The following is a 15,744-nucleotide window of genomic DNA, read 5'->3' as shown; positions in this document are numbered from 1 at the left end:
CCAAATTTGGGTTTCCTTGAGTTAACCCAAATTTGCGTCATTTGAGGCCTCCGTTGGGTGAAAATAACTTACCAGTGGGTTATTTTTTTTGCCGCTCTCAAACGAGAACTACTCACTCACCACTTTCGCTGTTTGACGCAAATTTGAGTTATTCCACGGAAGACCGGAATTGCGTCAAAACAACTTAAATTTGGGTTGATTTGTAGTTCCGTGTGGAACAGCTCAAAAGAGAGTAAACGGGCAGTTACTCACTTTAGAGTAAAGTTGGATTTTTTTTAAATTAGAGTAACTCTTACTCAGTTTTGTTTTATTACAATTTAGCAGACTGAGTAGTAAGTCACTCACTTTTACAAATTTATTTTGATTGTTTTTCTGATTGAAAAAGTTACCGAAATCTTAAATGAAATATCAAATACACATATTTTATTGCGTAATATTACATAATATAAAGTAAAGTAGCTAACTTAATAACAATAATACATCAATAATATAATTGATCTTAGATGCATCTTAGAGGCGCAGATCGGGTTACAGTTGGGGGCATCCGGCCGGAAGTTGTCTTTCGAGAGTTGATATATTCCAGTAATTCAGTAGATCCTAATTACCAGCGTACCGGCTACCGATTCGCGATTCCGTCCCGAGCAGCCTGCTATGGCAGCATCCGCTCGATGAACCTCATTTTTCCGAAGAGCTCCTTTCTCAAAGATTTTGTTGTTTTCGAGACCTGATGTGCCAATGAAAAACATGTTAAATTTATTTTGATTTCCTACAAGTTACCAACATACTTACTTTCCATTATCAGTTATCATAGAATCTATGCGAAAAACAACACATTTAGTTATTGAAATAAGGAAAACTAAACCAAGAATTATTGCGATTTTTTTTTCGACTTAGACTTTGATGCGATAAATTTCGTCGTACTCATATTTCGCTTTCGATTTCGCTGTCAATCTCAGTCGCAGGGTTTTTGCAACTCGCCCGATGATGTGAGTTTTCGCCAGCTGTCTCAATGTTTACCATTAAGGTCTTTTGTTCTCGGTCCACCAGCTGGTCATGTTTACACAACAAAATCAGCTGGTTAACCGATGTTTACGTTCATCCTTATTGTTCTCGGTTACCAGCTGTTTATGTTTTCATAACAAAATCAGCTGGTTTCGCCTGAATCGGGGTAAGAAGGCGAAAATGTGTCATAAATGTTAGGTTAGTATTGTATGTTGCTTTCATAACAAAACGCGCTGTCAACTTCCAGCCGGCATTTCTGAATCATCGCAACGAATCAAGCACCGCACCAGCACCACCTCTGCAGCTGTTTGTGTTAGTGACATCGGAGAAACGTCAGACTCTCGCTTGCTGATTGGCTGCGACGACTCTGGCGATGGTTTCATCCGCGACGGATTCAAATCGTCGCATTCGATAAGGGGGGAAACCGTCAATACCATATTAGGGCGAGTTCAATTTCGTCGCCAAAGTCTGATTATTCGTAAAAAATACAATAAACGTTCTGAAAAAAATGTAATTTTATTGCTAAGTCTCAACCGTTAAACTGAGTAAAACTATTTCGAGAAAACTCAAAAGTAAGTGAAGCGTAATTTTATTCCTGGATGAGTTGAAAACAACTCTCTTTCATAAAATAAAGTTACTCTCTTTTGACAGCTAGTTCGAAAGTACAAAAGTGAGTCGAAAACGACTCACTTTAGAGTAGTTTTCAACGAGCGTGTTGCTTGTGCCCCTCGGTTTCAAATTTATGCTGCAGAGGCCCGATTTTGAGTGTCAACTTTGTTTGTCAAATTTGACATTTACGTGTGTGCGTGTGTGTTTGTAAAAACTTTTGCATCTGTTTTTCTTCCGCAAACTCCACAAGAGCAACAGAGAGCCCCGAACATTTTCTTTGTCCCTTTTTCAGCATCGCAGCCATCTTATAAACGCGTCTCTTTCTGGCTCACGTCCCACCCAGGCCAGCAGGCAGTTTTTTCGTCCGTGGCGGAGTTTGGTCGTTCGTTTTCCTCGTTTGCTCGCAGAATCGGTCGGACGTTTCTCGGAGTTTTCTCGTCAGAAGTGCGAACTGAAATCCGTTTTTTTTTTTTCCGAATCCGAGTGGTAATTTTCGCGAAGACGTCGATTTTCACTGCCAGACAGTAGTGCTAGCTAGGATTGCGGAAAACGGCCCAGATCTTGCGTAAACCGTGGTGAAAACTTTGTGGCTCAGGGTGCCACCTGGATGATCGCGAGCAGGAAACTGCTGCTATCGAGTCGAAGAAAAAAAAAGTGCTGCGTCGCGGAAGGGTTGTCCGCCCGTTGTCGCCGTCGTTTTGTGGATAGAAAATCGACGGATTTGCGTTTGGTAGTGCAGTCCAAAGTGACCGTTCCAGAAGATCCCGTTTGAAGGCAAGAAAGAATAGTTTTTTCCTTCGATCTGTGCTGGTCTTTTCCAGTCGGATACTCATTAGTCAGCCAGCAGCTTCAGCCAGGCAGCATCGTCCGTCGGGTGTTTTGTGTTGGTGTAAGTAAAGTGCGGAGGGTCTTGCCGTCGTGTAAGCAAAGCAAGCAGCGGGCAGCCCCAGAGACGGACCTTTTTTCTACGGTTTCTGTGCGCTCTTTGGTTGGGGCGGAAGAAGAAAGGAAAATTTTCCCGTTCTCATTTTGCTGCTGTTGATGTGATGTCGGACGAGATAGTGTTGCCAGGTTTATTGATGCTTAATGTAATAAATAAGTGTTTATAACTATAATAATTACTTTTTAATATGTATTTAATATTTGAATTAAGTAACTTTCCGACGTGACGTTGTGTTTCTCCCCATATAATTTGTCAGACTATCATAATAATTATTCTGATCAGAATTATTCTGATGTAAGGACGTTTTTGTAAACAAAATAGTGCGTAGTATTTCCGTAAGAACTGAAGAAACATATTGGTATGTTTCAGAAGGAACTCCTGGAGGAAATTCATTAGCATATCTTGAATAAAACCTAGAATAAATTGTAATTGTAATTGTAATTGTAATTTATTATCATAAACGTAAGCCTGGCGGTATAACCATTAATCAGGTCAAGGAAATTACTGTTTAGTATTTTACAAACATTTCGAAAAATAAATTGCTTAAGTTTTCTGATTCTTGGTGGAAGCCTAGCATAAACTCCAGGAGTAATTTAAAAAGGAACTCCTCGAGGTATATAAACATGATCAGGTTTATCGATTTACAAAAGATAAGCAAACAAAATATGTTGCATGAAATAAGCTAGTAAAATCACAGAAATATTCTTGCCGTAGTTATAAAATGAACTCATTGGGAAACTAAAAAGTAGTCCTGGGAGAATTCCAAGAAAAATCTCAAAAGGCTTCCATCCTAAAAATATGGCAGAAAAAAAAAAAAACTCGTAAAGGAATCTCAGAAGAAACTTATAAAGAATCCCTGTGTGATTTCATGGTGGTTTATCCGAAGGAACTTCTGTGAAAACCTTAGAAGAAACATCTTAATGAAACCTACCAAGAAGAATTATTTTAAAAAATCCAGAAGAAAAATTCTTGAGAAAATTTAAAAAAGGCGAAAGTCATATTAATTATTTACCTATAGTGGTTTCGCAGCGCGGTGTCACGAACACTAATGCAAATCTACTGGTTGAAAATATGCCCATTTGATTTTGCTGGGAACAGCTGATCTTTGTTTACTATTTTCAACCAGTAACTCAAGTGGTGTTCGTGTAATGCAGCGTGTACGTACACGCAACACCACTAAAAGCAGAAACCACTATTGGAATCTCAGGATCATGTTGGAAGAATTTTAGAAAGAATCACAGAAAAAAATACCCCTAAAAGAAATTCTGGAGGAATTATTAGAGGTCACAAAGAATAATCTTATAAGATACCCACCATCAGCGTAAGGATTACCTTTCAGAGTCATATCGGAAGGGTATGATCTACCTGGAGTGAAGGTAAGCTAAATTCACTGGAGACCTTCGGAGTGCAACATGATGGTTATTATCTAGTAACAAAAGCCTGGCCACCCTTTTGTTGAAGAGACAATAAATGAAGAAAACAACAACACAGTTACTTAAAGTTTTGCCCAAACAACATAAAATTAAGCAAGGAATCTAATACCTACGCATTTTGCATCATTTCATTGCAGAAACGGATAATTTACCTTCTCACCTTTATACAAAAAAGCAGCTCATTACTACAATGTAGTACTTTATCGATGGTGTTCCATTATCCTTTTAACCATACCCAAGCCGAGAAACTTTAGTGGTTAACAGGATGTTAAAAGACAATCATTTTAATTGAATTTGGATGCCACATAGCCATAACCGCGAAATGTCCTAACTGGGATAGAGCCTGTTAGTTTTGTAAACCATGTAGGAAGTACGGTTATGCTCTTTATTCAGGAACAGGCAATAATACTTTCACAAACAAAAAGTCGTACTTTGAAGAAAGCGATAGTTCTTGAAGCCGCCTGACAACAGCGTACTTTACGAATTTTTTACCCTATGCAAATTAAAGGGACCGACCAAACCATCGAGATGTAGAACATCGACACGTGGATAGTCGACTGTACTATGATCAGAGATAAAATAACTTGTTTTGATAAATTATTGCTCAAAGTATTACATGGCATTAGAACATTGCTACGAATTTCGTCAGTAAACTTCCATACAGCTTACGAGCCATGATTCTGCATATTGTTTTGGGTCACCACAGCATTGGTTTGTCGCTTGGACTGTCTTTTCTGTATGCGTATCTGTCAAAGTAAAGTATAAGAAAACTATTTTTTGACTTCATATACCGTGTATGTACCAAACTTTGCGCAGTTAAGAAAAATCAAATTTCTAGTCGTTATAGAAAATACAAACAAACAAAACATATCATGAACAACATGCTCATACGATAGACTAATGATCCTTCTTTGAGTTTGCAATATAAAAAAAATCATAATATTAACCAAAAAATACTTAAAATAGAAAAACTATTTCATTGCCTTGTTCCTAACTTTACGCACAAAATCTTCGATTGTTCCTAACTTTGCGCATAGTGTGCCTAACTTTGCGCATGCTATGAATTGCTCAAAAAAGTAATCAAAAATGCTATTATTTAATATTTGCCCATTAAACTAAAGTTATTCAGATCAGGTAGTGTGCCCTTAATTGATCTTTGTTGAAATACTTTGTCCTACGAGGGAGGGGGAACGGAGGCCTCTGGAGTTCTTAATTTCGTCTGCGGTTCATACTAGGCACCTACCGTGTGAACAATCCAAACTTCATGAGGGATTGTTTTCTGTGGCTAAAGATCAAAGGTAAAAGCTCCCTGATAAATGAAGTGACCGTTACGGATAGGAACAATAAGGGGTCATTTAAATATGACGTCCATCTTTGGGGAGAGGGGGCTGGGCTTGTCTGAAAAAGTGTAATATGCCATGTATTAGGTATTTATACTATGAAGCGTGACGGGGTGGCCTAGGGGAAGAGGGGGTTCTAAAAATTTAAAAAAATGGTGGACGTCATATTTGAATCGTCCCTAACATTGACCGCCGGAAAATTCAAATGAAGGACTGCTGGACTGTTCACAAATCACGTCTCATTGTAGACAGATGGAGAGTGCCGTAGTGCTACGGTTCATACAATTTTCTACAAATTTCTATACAAAATCTGCTACATGGTGGAGAGGCAGGCCTGAAATTATCAGTACTGGTGTTACATAATATTTGAATGGTTCATATGTCATGTATTCACGTTCAACATGCATTTACTGAAAGTGCGCAAAAATTAGGAACACAGTGGAAATAATGGTTCCAAACATTGCGCACCACTATTTACTAATTAAATTGAAAATTTAATTACGAACTATGATTGATATTACTAGAATATCATCTTTTTTGTCAATTAACTGCAAAATTAATCATCGTTGCACAGTTTTATCGAGGAAAATGTTGATTTTTAGAAGAGTTACTTCTTGGCAACCGTGTTAAGGCGAGGCAAATTTTGACATTTTTGTGTATTTTTTGTTTATTATTCAACATAAACAAAGATTTTATGGCAATTAAATATTTGTCAAATAATGTTTATGTTTACACAATGCTAGTGCAATGATTAAACTGGTAAATATGTTGACATTTAGTTATTTGTTTCGTTATTTTACAAGAATGCGCAAAGTTTGGACCTGCGCAAAGTTAGGTGCGCACACGGTAATCCCGATCAGAGGAGAATAGCAAATTGATAACAGCAAAATGATAGCCTGTTTTTTTCATAATTTGTTTTTTTTTACTCTTATTAAAGAAAGTCTCCAGTTAGCTTACTGCCCTGAATCGCATATCAGTCCCATTTGCATTTTCGACGATTTTGAGATTTCTTCTCCAATGGTACTTATTTCTACGGCTTTTCATGTGGCAAGATAAAATCAACTAGTTTGTTCAGAAATTATTTGAAAAAAATATCAAGTCAGTTTGTCCCATATGAAGAGGAATCGCATATCAGTCCCATCTCCCATCTATTAAACCATGATGAAAGTCCATCTTTAGAATATTTTAAAACGTGACGATGGGTATCATATTATGTGTGTTTGTATTGAAAATATGTAATACTGAATACAAAGCAGCGAATGAATCACCTTAATTTTGTACACTATTTATGAATCACCATGTTGATCAAATGAGTGATCCATAAACTGTGGTCATTTTTGCCGATTCATAAATTGTGGGGTCACTGTAATTCACTTCAAGGGGCTGTCCATAAACCACGTGGTCATGAGGGGGGGGGGGGGTGGTTCGGCCAATGACCATTTTGTATGGACGAAAAAAAAAATTTGTATGGACTAATGACCACGCGGAGGGGGGGGGGGGGGTTGAGAAGCCCCAAAAAAATGACCACGTGGTTTATGGACAGCCCCCAATCTGCTTTTTTAGCTATCGGATGGTCATTTCGGAACCTCTTCTCGTTATCTGCGAAAAGTGGCAAAATAGTACCTAGCGATGGCGCTGATCTTTCCTCGTCAAATCTTTACGATGATATAGTTTCACGTTACGTAATTCATGAACGTTGCCCAGCTTAAACTCCACCTAAAAATTACTCATTCCATTACTGGTAGTTTTTGATCCTACTCTCACTATCACCAATTCCAGGATCCCCTCTCCCCTTGTTTTGGGACGTATTTTTTGTGTGTCCCTTAAAATTACATTGATACCGCTACGTTTTCGCTCACCAGCAGTCCATTTTTATTGGTTTCATGCACTTTGGAAATCCAAAATTTATGTATCGCGTGGGACTGATATGTGGTTCTTTTCCCGATTCAAGAGCAAAGTAATCGCATATGAGTCCCATTGCGCATGTTTTATTTCATTATTTCATTTATTTAAGAATTAATGATGGCCACGGCGTGTATATGGTAAAGGTTTATCACAAAAAAAGGCATCGCCAAATTCGCCTGCATTCGAAAATATAGACTTTTAGCTTTCATTTAACGTGTTCCCAAAAAAAAATCCACCGAGGGACCCCGAACAACTTTTTCAGATGAAAAGAAAGGAATTTTGATTGAAATTGTTATGGCTGTTCCTTATGCTGCTATTAAAAAATCGTAGCATAAGGGTAAGAAAAAGTCGATTATGTTTCAAATGAACTATCTTAAAAAACGGCTGCGCAGTCTGGAATTAACAAACGATGTTTATTGCTTGCCCAACGTTTCGACACAGGATTAGTGTCTTCTTCATGGAGAAAATAATGTGGTCGTTTTTGGTCTTAATTTCCGTCTGACTGCAACTGTAACGTGCAACTGCGGACAGTTGAAACAATACAGTCGAGCCTCCAGTAGAGTTTCAAATAAAATTAAAACAAATCAGTATTATACATGGAAAACACAGCCTTCTTAGATTTGCACCTTATTTGATTTAGGATTAGTAGAAATAGAACGAATAAGTGGTAACATCTGATACAATGAATAAATATACGGGTTCTTGATAGGTAAAGTCTAAAGACATTTCTTTACTCATCTCTAAAGAAACAGTAAGCGTAACTTTTTTTGTCAGCATTTCGTAGCTAGAAAGAAACGTTAAATTAAATGAAGTCTTCGAGGCAAAATTTGTTCAATATTCAAGACTTGCAAAATAAGTGCACTAAACTGAGCGATTATTTTTCAAGTTCATTAGCTAGTTTGAGGACTTTGCATTTCATAAAACTATAGTCAACCACAAACCGATGTAGGTATAAACTAAAGTGAAAAAATATAAATCGTTTTGTTTCCAATATCATGATAAAACTAGCCACATTTTTTTTCTTTATTGAAGAGACTTCTGGCCAGACCCTGCTTCACCTCTTAACATTTCTTCAATGGTTGGCTATATTTCCCAGCTTGACTCCAAATACACGCATGTTCATTACGATGGGGCAAGAACTAATTTACATTTCAGATCAGGATTTTATTTTGGACCCATTGTGATTTCAACTGCGCATAATTTTATCTCGATCTGATACATTTAATTTTACATCGGCCATCGGTTTACAAAGAATTTAATATGCATGAAGATATCTTTTCAAAGATCTCTTCAATCTCTTCTATCTCTTGATTTCGTTCTGTGACTTCTGAAAGTTTAATCCAAACGTTAAGAGACTTTGGTAAATTTTGCTGTCAATTTGATGAAAAACATCCGTGTATGAGCATCGTAGCTATGCAAACTAGTTTTGGAGGAGTCCCAATTTAATAGAAAAGAAATGTTCGGGCTTGATTGACACACATTACAAATATACCTGGAATTTTAAATCTTCTTTTGTTGAATTTGAGAGGGGCTAAAATGAAACTAAAGCATAGAATCATTGAATTAACTAAACTGTTAAATGTCATGGAGATTACCATGTTAAGGAATCTAAATAAACCGGGAAATCGAATATAAGAAACACACTCTAGCCCCTACACAGTGCTATCGAAATCTACGTCTACCGCTTTCAATAATATCTGGCGCATCTCCAAAATGTATGTACATAACACTGTACATTGGCTGTATAAAGTAGAGTCACGACTATAAAGTTTTGAGAAAGGTAAACATTTCATATTAACACTATCAAGCCCGAGGGAACAACACATTTCGCAGATGCATTTTGCTTCCTCAAGATGCGCATAAGATATCAAGATGTCAAAAAAGATTTTTCAGATTTTACGCGCGATTTACGAGACTTTCAGATTAAGATTAATCCAAAATTAGATATGTCGCCCCCCTCGATCAAACCCATATAACCGAAGCTGTGTACGCTCAGGTATTCAGCAAGATCATGCTGAGAGTGACGAGTTCATGTCCCAATCGATTCAAAACATACATGTTTCAACATAGAGTGTCTGCTACTAAATGTACTAAGGCCAAATGGTAGATTGGCTAAATACTACATTGCAAAATATACATAACTAAACGCCAGAAAGATCATGAAGATCAGAAACATTTCTAGTTCGACAAACAAAGTGTTTGGATGCAAAAAGCTGTAATTCTGTCATTGTGTTCAACAGACATTTTTTTTAATAAGTCAACATCAGCATAAAAACCGTATAAGGTTCAACGCAGGTTGCATTTCAGTTGAGTTGTTGTTTCTGGAAGAAGAATAAGAAGGAAACTGACGTTTGGTGGCAAAGTAAGTACATTGTATCCTGTACATACGCGGAATAATGGAGATGATTTATTTTTAGAATAGGAAGCTCTTATTGAATTGTTCCGGAAGCGCTTTTAGAAATGGGATTTGTAAAGAACCTTTGATCAGAAACAAGCAGTAGGCGTTGGAAACAACAACATGCACTTGTTTTTTTTTTGTAATGCCGCGGAAAATGGGGACACAACAAGTGTTGCGAGGAGCAAGATCTGCTGGTCATCACATGTTTAATTCGATTAATTGCTGTTATCAGTTATGTGTCCTATGTTATTATACATAGGCCAATTATGAAAATCTAATTTCTAATGATTTTGATGTATTGTATTGAGTAGACAATAAGAATATTTACAAAAAAATCATATCTACACCATATTCTTTAAATTAGAGGCAATTCTTTAATGATTTATTCCAAATGAATGATCTACAGTTAGCAAAAATGTTCAAATAAAAAAGTTGTTCAAGGCCCCTCAGTGGATTTTTTCGATCGACCCGTAAAATGAAAGCTAAAAAACTATATTTTCATAAAACGAAGAATTTAGCGATGCCTATTTTTTGTGATAATATTGTTCTACCAGACACGCCGTGGGCATAGTATGAAGACGATTTACCTTCTTATGATTCCTACGAAAAAAAAGCATTTATCATAAGATTGATTGTTTGAACAGAGTGTCTACTACCTGGAAAAACCTGGAAAACCGGGAATCCTCAGGGAATTTTATTTAACAGGGAAAAACCTGGAATACTCAGGGAATTTTTGGAGTACTCAGGGAAATTTTACTTCGATTAAAAAAACATTGGGTCGTATGAACCTGGTAGTAAAAATCCATATAGAAATTTCGCTACAAGTATTTTTTTTTCCAGAAATTCCGTCAGAATTTCTTTCTGGGACTTCTTTAAAAATACCTCCTGGAATGTCTCCCAGGACCCAGGATTTCTTATAAAATTCCTTCCGCATTTTTGACGCTATTTTTCTTGGTATTCCTTTTTGATTTTTTCCGGAAAGGTATACTTCCGGATTCCTTCCAGGATTCCTGAATTCCAACCGATTTCTCCTGGAGTTTTTCACGGGGATGCTATTTCTTCCCAGAGTTCCTCCAGTGTTTTGCTCAAAGAAATCTTCGTAGAATCCCGAATACTCTATAAGAATATCTGTCGGGATAAATCGTGGAATTTCTTTCGGTACTCCTCACGGAAATTTTACCCGATTCCTTCTGGTGTTCCTCTTGGGACTTCCCCATAAGATCTTCCCAGATTGTCTTTCAGAGTTGCTAAAGGAGTTATTCCAGGGGTTTCTACTAAAGTTCCTCCAAGGGTTTCTGAAGGAGTTTTCACGAATTTATTGCAAAAGTTCCTCAAGAGATTTCTTTCATTTTTTTCCTGTGATATCTTCAAATCATTGCGTTGGGCTTTCTTCGAGATGTTCTTCTTGGTCTCCTACAGGTTTATTTTGAAGTTTTACCTGAGATTTTTCTCGGAGTATCTCCTGGAACTTCTCTCAGTAGATTCCTTCCGATGTTGGTCATGAGATGCCTCTCAGAGTTTTTCTTAATTTACCCTGGATTTTCTCCTGAGATTTTTTTCCAGAGTGCCTTCTGGGATTTCCACAGGAGTTATTGCTGATATTTCTCATTGAATTCTTCTCTTGCATTCTTTCAGAGCCAGGCTGTTTCTTGTAGTTGTACCGAATTTTTTGCAGTGATCCACCTGAGAGTTTTTGCAGATATTCTGTGCATTATTCTCAAAATTCTTCACGGAATCTTTACCAGAAATTGTCCCGAGATTTTGGATACTCCTTTTGGGATTTCTCTCAAAGTAATTGCAGGAATTCTTCTACGTTTTACGTTTTTCTCAGAATGTCTCCTGAGATCGAAATACCTTATAGGAAATCCATGGAGAAATATTCAAGGGAATTCAAATAAAATCTTGCGAGAAACTCCGCAAAGTGTTATTGAAAAAATCTCGACAGGAACTTCAGGAAAAACCTGAGAAAAAAATGAGACATCTCGAAAAAAGTTCTAGGTAATAGTAATCCCGACAAGAAATATGAGGGACTTCCAAGGAGGAATTCTGAAAACCTCATGGACTCCTGAAAGCAGCTGCGGATGAATATCGGAAAACTATCGGTAAAAATCCAATAGTTTATGGATAGCTGTCCCGGAAAACTACTAAAACAGACATGGACACTGGCTTCAGCCGGCGGCTGTACCGATTGTACGAAACTTAACACGGAGTGGCTACGGATAAGAAGCTATTCTCGTGAAAAATTTCATCACTCGGAGCGGGAATCGAACCCTCATCCACCCGGACTCCCGCATGGCTACGAGGTTCAACCAATGACATTCTTGAAGAAACATTGAATAGTTTTGAATGGATCTTCAGGAGGAATCCAGCGAGAATCTCTAGAAGTATATCGGAAAACCTTTGCAAGAAATATCGGGACGTACTCTAACAGATATCTCGTGTGAAAGAATCCTGCGGAAAGCCAGGAAGAAACTTTGGAAGAAATTCCAGGAATTATGCTCAGAAATCTTAAAAGAATTTTCGAAGAGTAGGGGAACTTACGTATTTTCGGCAGTTTTGTTCTCTTCGTCATGGGTTTTTTTTTAAACCTGTTGAACTCAGAGTTGACATCAAATCCTTCCCAACCAAGCTGAATATGATCAAGTTTCAGGCAATTTAGCCCGTATAAATCCCCCATGACGAAAAGAACAAACCTGTCGATGATACCCTAAGTCACCCTTTATAATTTTTAGAAAATTTGGGTTATTTTTTGAATTATAAACTTTCAAAATTTCATCTGGAAAAACCTGGAAAACTCAGGGAATTTTATTTTGAGTTATGAGTAGACACCCTGTTGAACCTTTTATCGTGGTTTTCTCGACTTGGTGTTTTTGCAAATGGGACTGATATGGGATTCAAGGCAGCTTAGTGGTTAAGGCGAAACTGGAAGCATTTTCTCATTTTTTCGGTTTCGAATTTTTTATTAAATAACGAAGCAATATTTTCAAAATCGGTTTTCGTGCACGTGTAGAGTATAGTTCAGGGTATCTTCTGAATTTTTTACGCGGTAGAAAATGTTTTTCGTTTTTGCAGAAACCATTTTTTAGTGAAATTTTGTTCAAAAATGGTTTCTGCCAAAACGAAAAACATTTTCTACCGCGTAAAAAATTCTTAAGATACCCTGATCCATACTCTACATGTGCACAAAAACCGATTTTGAAAATCTTGCTTCGTTATTTAATAAAAAATCAAAAACCAAAAAGTGAGGAATGGCTATGGATCGCCATTCCGAAGAGGGCGGGTTCGATTCTCATTCTAGTTGGGAAAGTTATCTCGACTCTCTGGGCATAGTGTATCATTGTCCTTGCCAGTGGGAATGTATAGTTATATAGAAGTAGAAGAACTTATCAAAAAAATATTTTTTTATAACATGTTTTGTACGGCAATCTTATTTTGTTATGATCAAGTTTTTGGGATGCATCCACAAAACCTTTCAATCAAATATTTTGTTGTTGAACAAGTTAGTTATTCTTCTACTTTTAAGAATGTACAAATAGGGTAATTTCCTATTGTTGCACGGCTAAAAACTCGTCTATTGTTGCACACTCCATGTTATTCTTATGAGGTTTGCAACAATTGGCGAATTTTTAGCCGTGCAACAATTGGAAAATTACCCTATGTGCTACCACAGCAATAAAAAGTTTACAAATTCATTGTTATTAAGTTGTTATTGAAACTTTCCCACAAAATCTGTTGAATAAGTTTTCTAGGAACATTTTTTGTTATGACAGACAGAGTCATAACATAATATTTCATGTAAAAATTACTGATTCTATTATTTAGTTATTTTGCCCAAAAACATTTTACTATGCTGTTGATATTCTTTTCTGCTCGGGATATGTGTGAAAACCGTTGATTTTCCATAAATTCTTCCAAACCTTATAGCGGTTCTTTCAAAACAGCCATGGCATATTTTAACATTTTGCAATCAAGATTTACAACAGTGGTCCTCAGGCTTACGGTTTGTGCGGGCCACAATTAAATTTTACAAGAAAGCCGCGGGTCGCAGACCTTTCAAAATATATTGTGAACAAATGTTAATTGAGTTGCAGGAATAAATTTCGACAGAATTAAACCTTAATATTTCACAGAATGATGTTTCAAAGTCAAAATGAAATTGCTCATAATTATTATAAGTCACAATTTTTGGGTATAATTATTTTATAGAAACTTATGTCTTCTTAACAAAACTAAGCTGCCGTGAATCGCAAGTGAGTCCCATCTGCATTTTGGGCAAAAATGAGTTAATGGCCGTTTTCGAGCTTTCTTCGGATAATCTTTCAGCTGCTTGCAAAAAAATATATAGTTTGTTCAGTAAAATTGAAAAGTAACACCAAGTCAGATCGTCCCATAATGAAATGTAATCGCAAGTCAGTCCCATTATGATCTTATGCACCCCCAGTACCAAACCTAACACTATTTTAGTCAGTTTTATATTTTTCACTGTTACGTTTTCACGTTTGAAACAATGTGTGAAAATTTCATGATGATCGCAGAAGTTTTCAATTCATGGCGATTTTTTAGAGTTTCTCATAGAAATCGAATTTCAAAACTTCAGAGGCCATTTTCTCAATGCCTACTTTTTACATATGGGACTGACTTGCGATTCACGGCAGTAAGTTACTGTGGTAATTTTAGTGCCCTTGTACTTTCAAAGCCTAAATAAGAAATTAATATATTCATGTTTTAAAAGTTGGCTAAATCACGGGCCACACTAAACCTTCTCGAGGGCCGCAGTTTGGTGATCACTGATTTACTACATCTAAAACGATTCTATACTGCGTAAATGTTGGTATTGATGATTTTATATTCCTATGCAAATTTAAATCAAGCGCAGAGAAAACTTCGAAATTGAAATTTTGGCATTCAAAATGTATTCAGTGTAGGTGCGCTGCAAGTGGAGAATGAAGTACAGTGAACACATTTTCAATGCGAATCCTTCAGTGTTGAACGAGAAAGCTGTTTTCAAGTTTTCAATGATGACGATTATATCATTGACAACTTTGACAATATCTCGACCTAACCTGAAACAATAATAATAACAGAAAACATCCTCATACAGCACACGCGACGCATTGTGGAACATCACATGCGTGATGTTTATCTGTCCAACGTGCTTCGACCAACTCTAGGTCGAAGTTAGTTATCGCTAGTCGAACTCAAATCAAAGAGCTGAACCCAGCAAACACTGTTCACCTTGTATGGGTACCTGGGCATTCTTCCATCGTTGGAAATGAATTGGTTGATTAGTTAGCTCGCACTGGATCATCACATGACTTGATTGGCCCTGAGCCAGCTATTCAGATATTGAAGTGTTGGGTTAAGCTTCATTTTGACACCTGAGCTGCCACTTAGCACAAACAATATTGGAATAGTTTGGAGTCATGTCGTCAAACAAAATTGTATTGTACTGAACCATCTCCAAGGGTGGCGAAGTATCTAACAATTCTGTCTAAGCAGAATTGCAGCATGCTGGTCTGGTCACAGCATTGACTGGCCACTGCCGACTCAGCTTTCACAAGGTAAATCCTCTCTTCCCTCTGATCAATATTTCATTTTTACGGATAGTCTTAGTTCAATTGAAACTATTTGCTCAATGAGGTCTTTGAAGCACTTCCCGTATTTCCTGAGCGAAATTCGATCATTTTTGAGTTCTCTATCGATTCAAGCATATACTATCACCTTGGTCTGTGTCCCTTCGCATTGCTCGATTCCGGGCAATGTGAAAGCGGACTCGCTCGCCATGGTGGGCGGTATTTATAACCGTCATATCGCCTTTATTGTTTTTTTTTTCGATTGCTCGTCAGCATGCCTTGGTCAGTTGGCAACAAAAATGGGATGCAGGAGAATTGGGCAGGTGGTAACATTCAATTCTCTCACAGGTATCGAAGACGGCGTGGTTCAAGGGATTGGACGTGGATCGAGATTTTATCAAGATAATGTGTCGACTTATGTTCAATCACTACTCTCTGGACTCGCACTTCTATCGAATAGGGCTCACAGATAGCAATCGCTGTAGCTATAGTGCAGGCTATCAAGATATCAACCGTGTTGTAAACCAGGTATCAGAAGACC

The 15,744-nt window shown here is 37.3% G+C and overlaps 1 protein-coding gene across 1 annotated transcript in view; it reads left to right on the top strand.

Annotated features, from left to right (window-relative positions):
* The first annotated feature begins 1,975 nt into the window (after window positions 1-1,975).
* LOC115260119 (ubiquitin-conjugating enzyme E2 Q2) overlaps window positions 1,976-15,744 on the top strand; it is a 100,542-nt gene continuing 86,773 nt past the window's right edge. The window contains exon 1 of the mRNA XM_062859282.1: window positions 1,976-2,500. The gene's annotated coding sequence lies outside the window, so the exon portion shown is untranslated. The remainder of the gene's footprint in view (window positions 2,501-15,744) is intronic.

This window comes from Aedes albopictus, chromosome 3 (assembly GCF_035046485.1).
Source record: "Aedes albopictus strain Foshan chromosome 3, AalbF5, whole genome shotgun sequence".
Lineage (NCBI taxonomy): Eukaryota > Metazoa > Arthropoda > Insecta > Diptera > Culicidae > Aedes > Aedes albopictus.
Note: the sequence above shows the minus strand (reverse complement) of the source record. Positions and strands in the feature narration are given on the sequence as shown.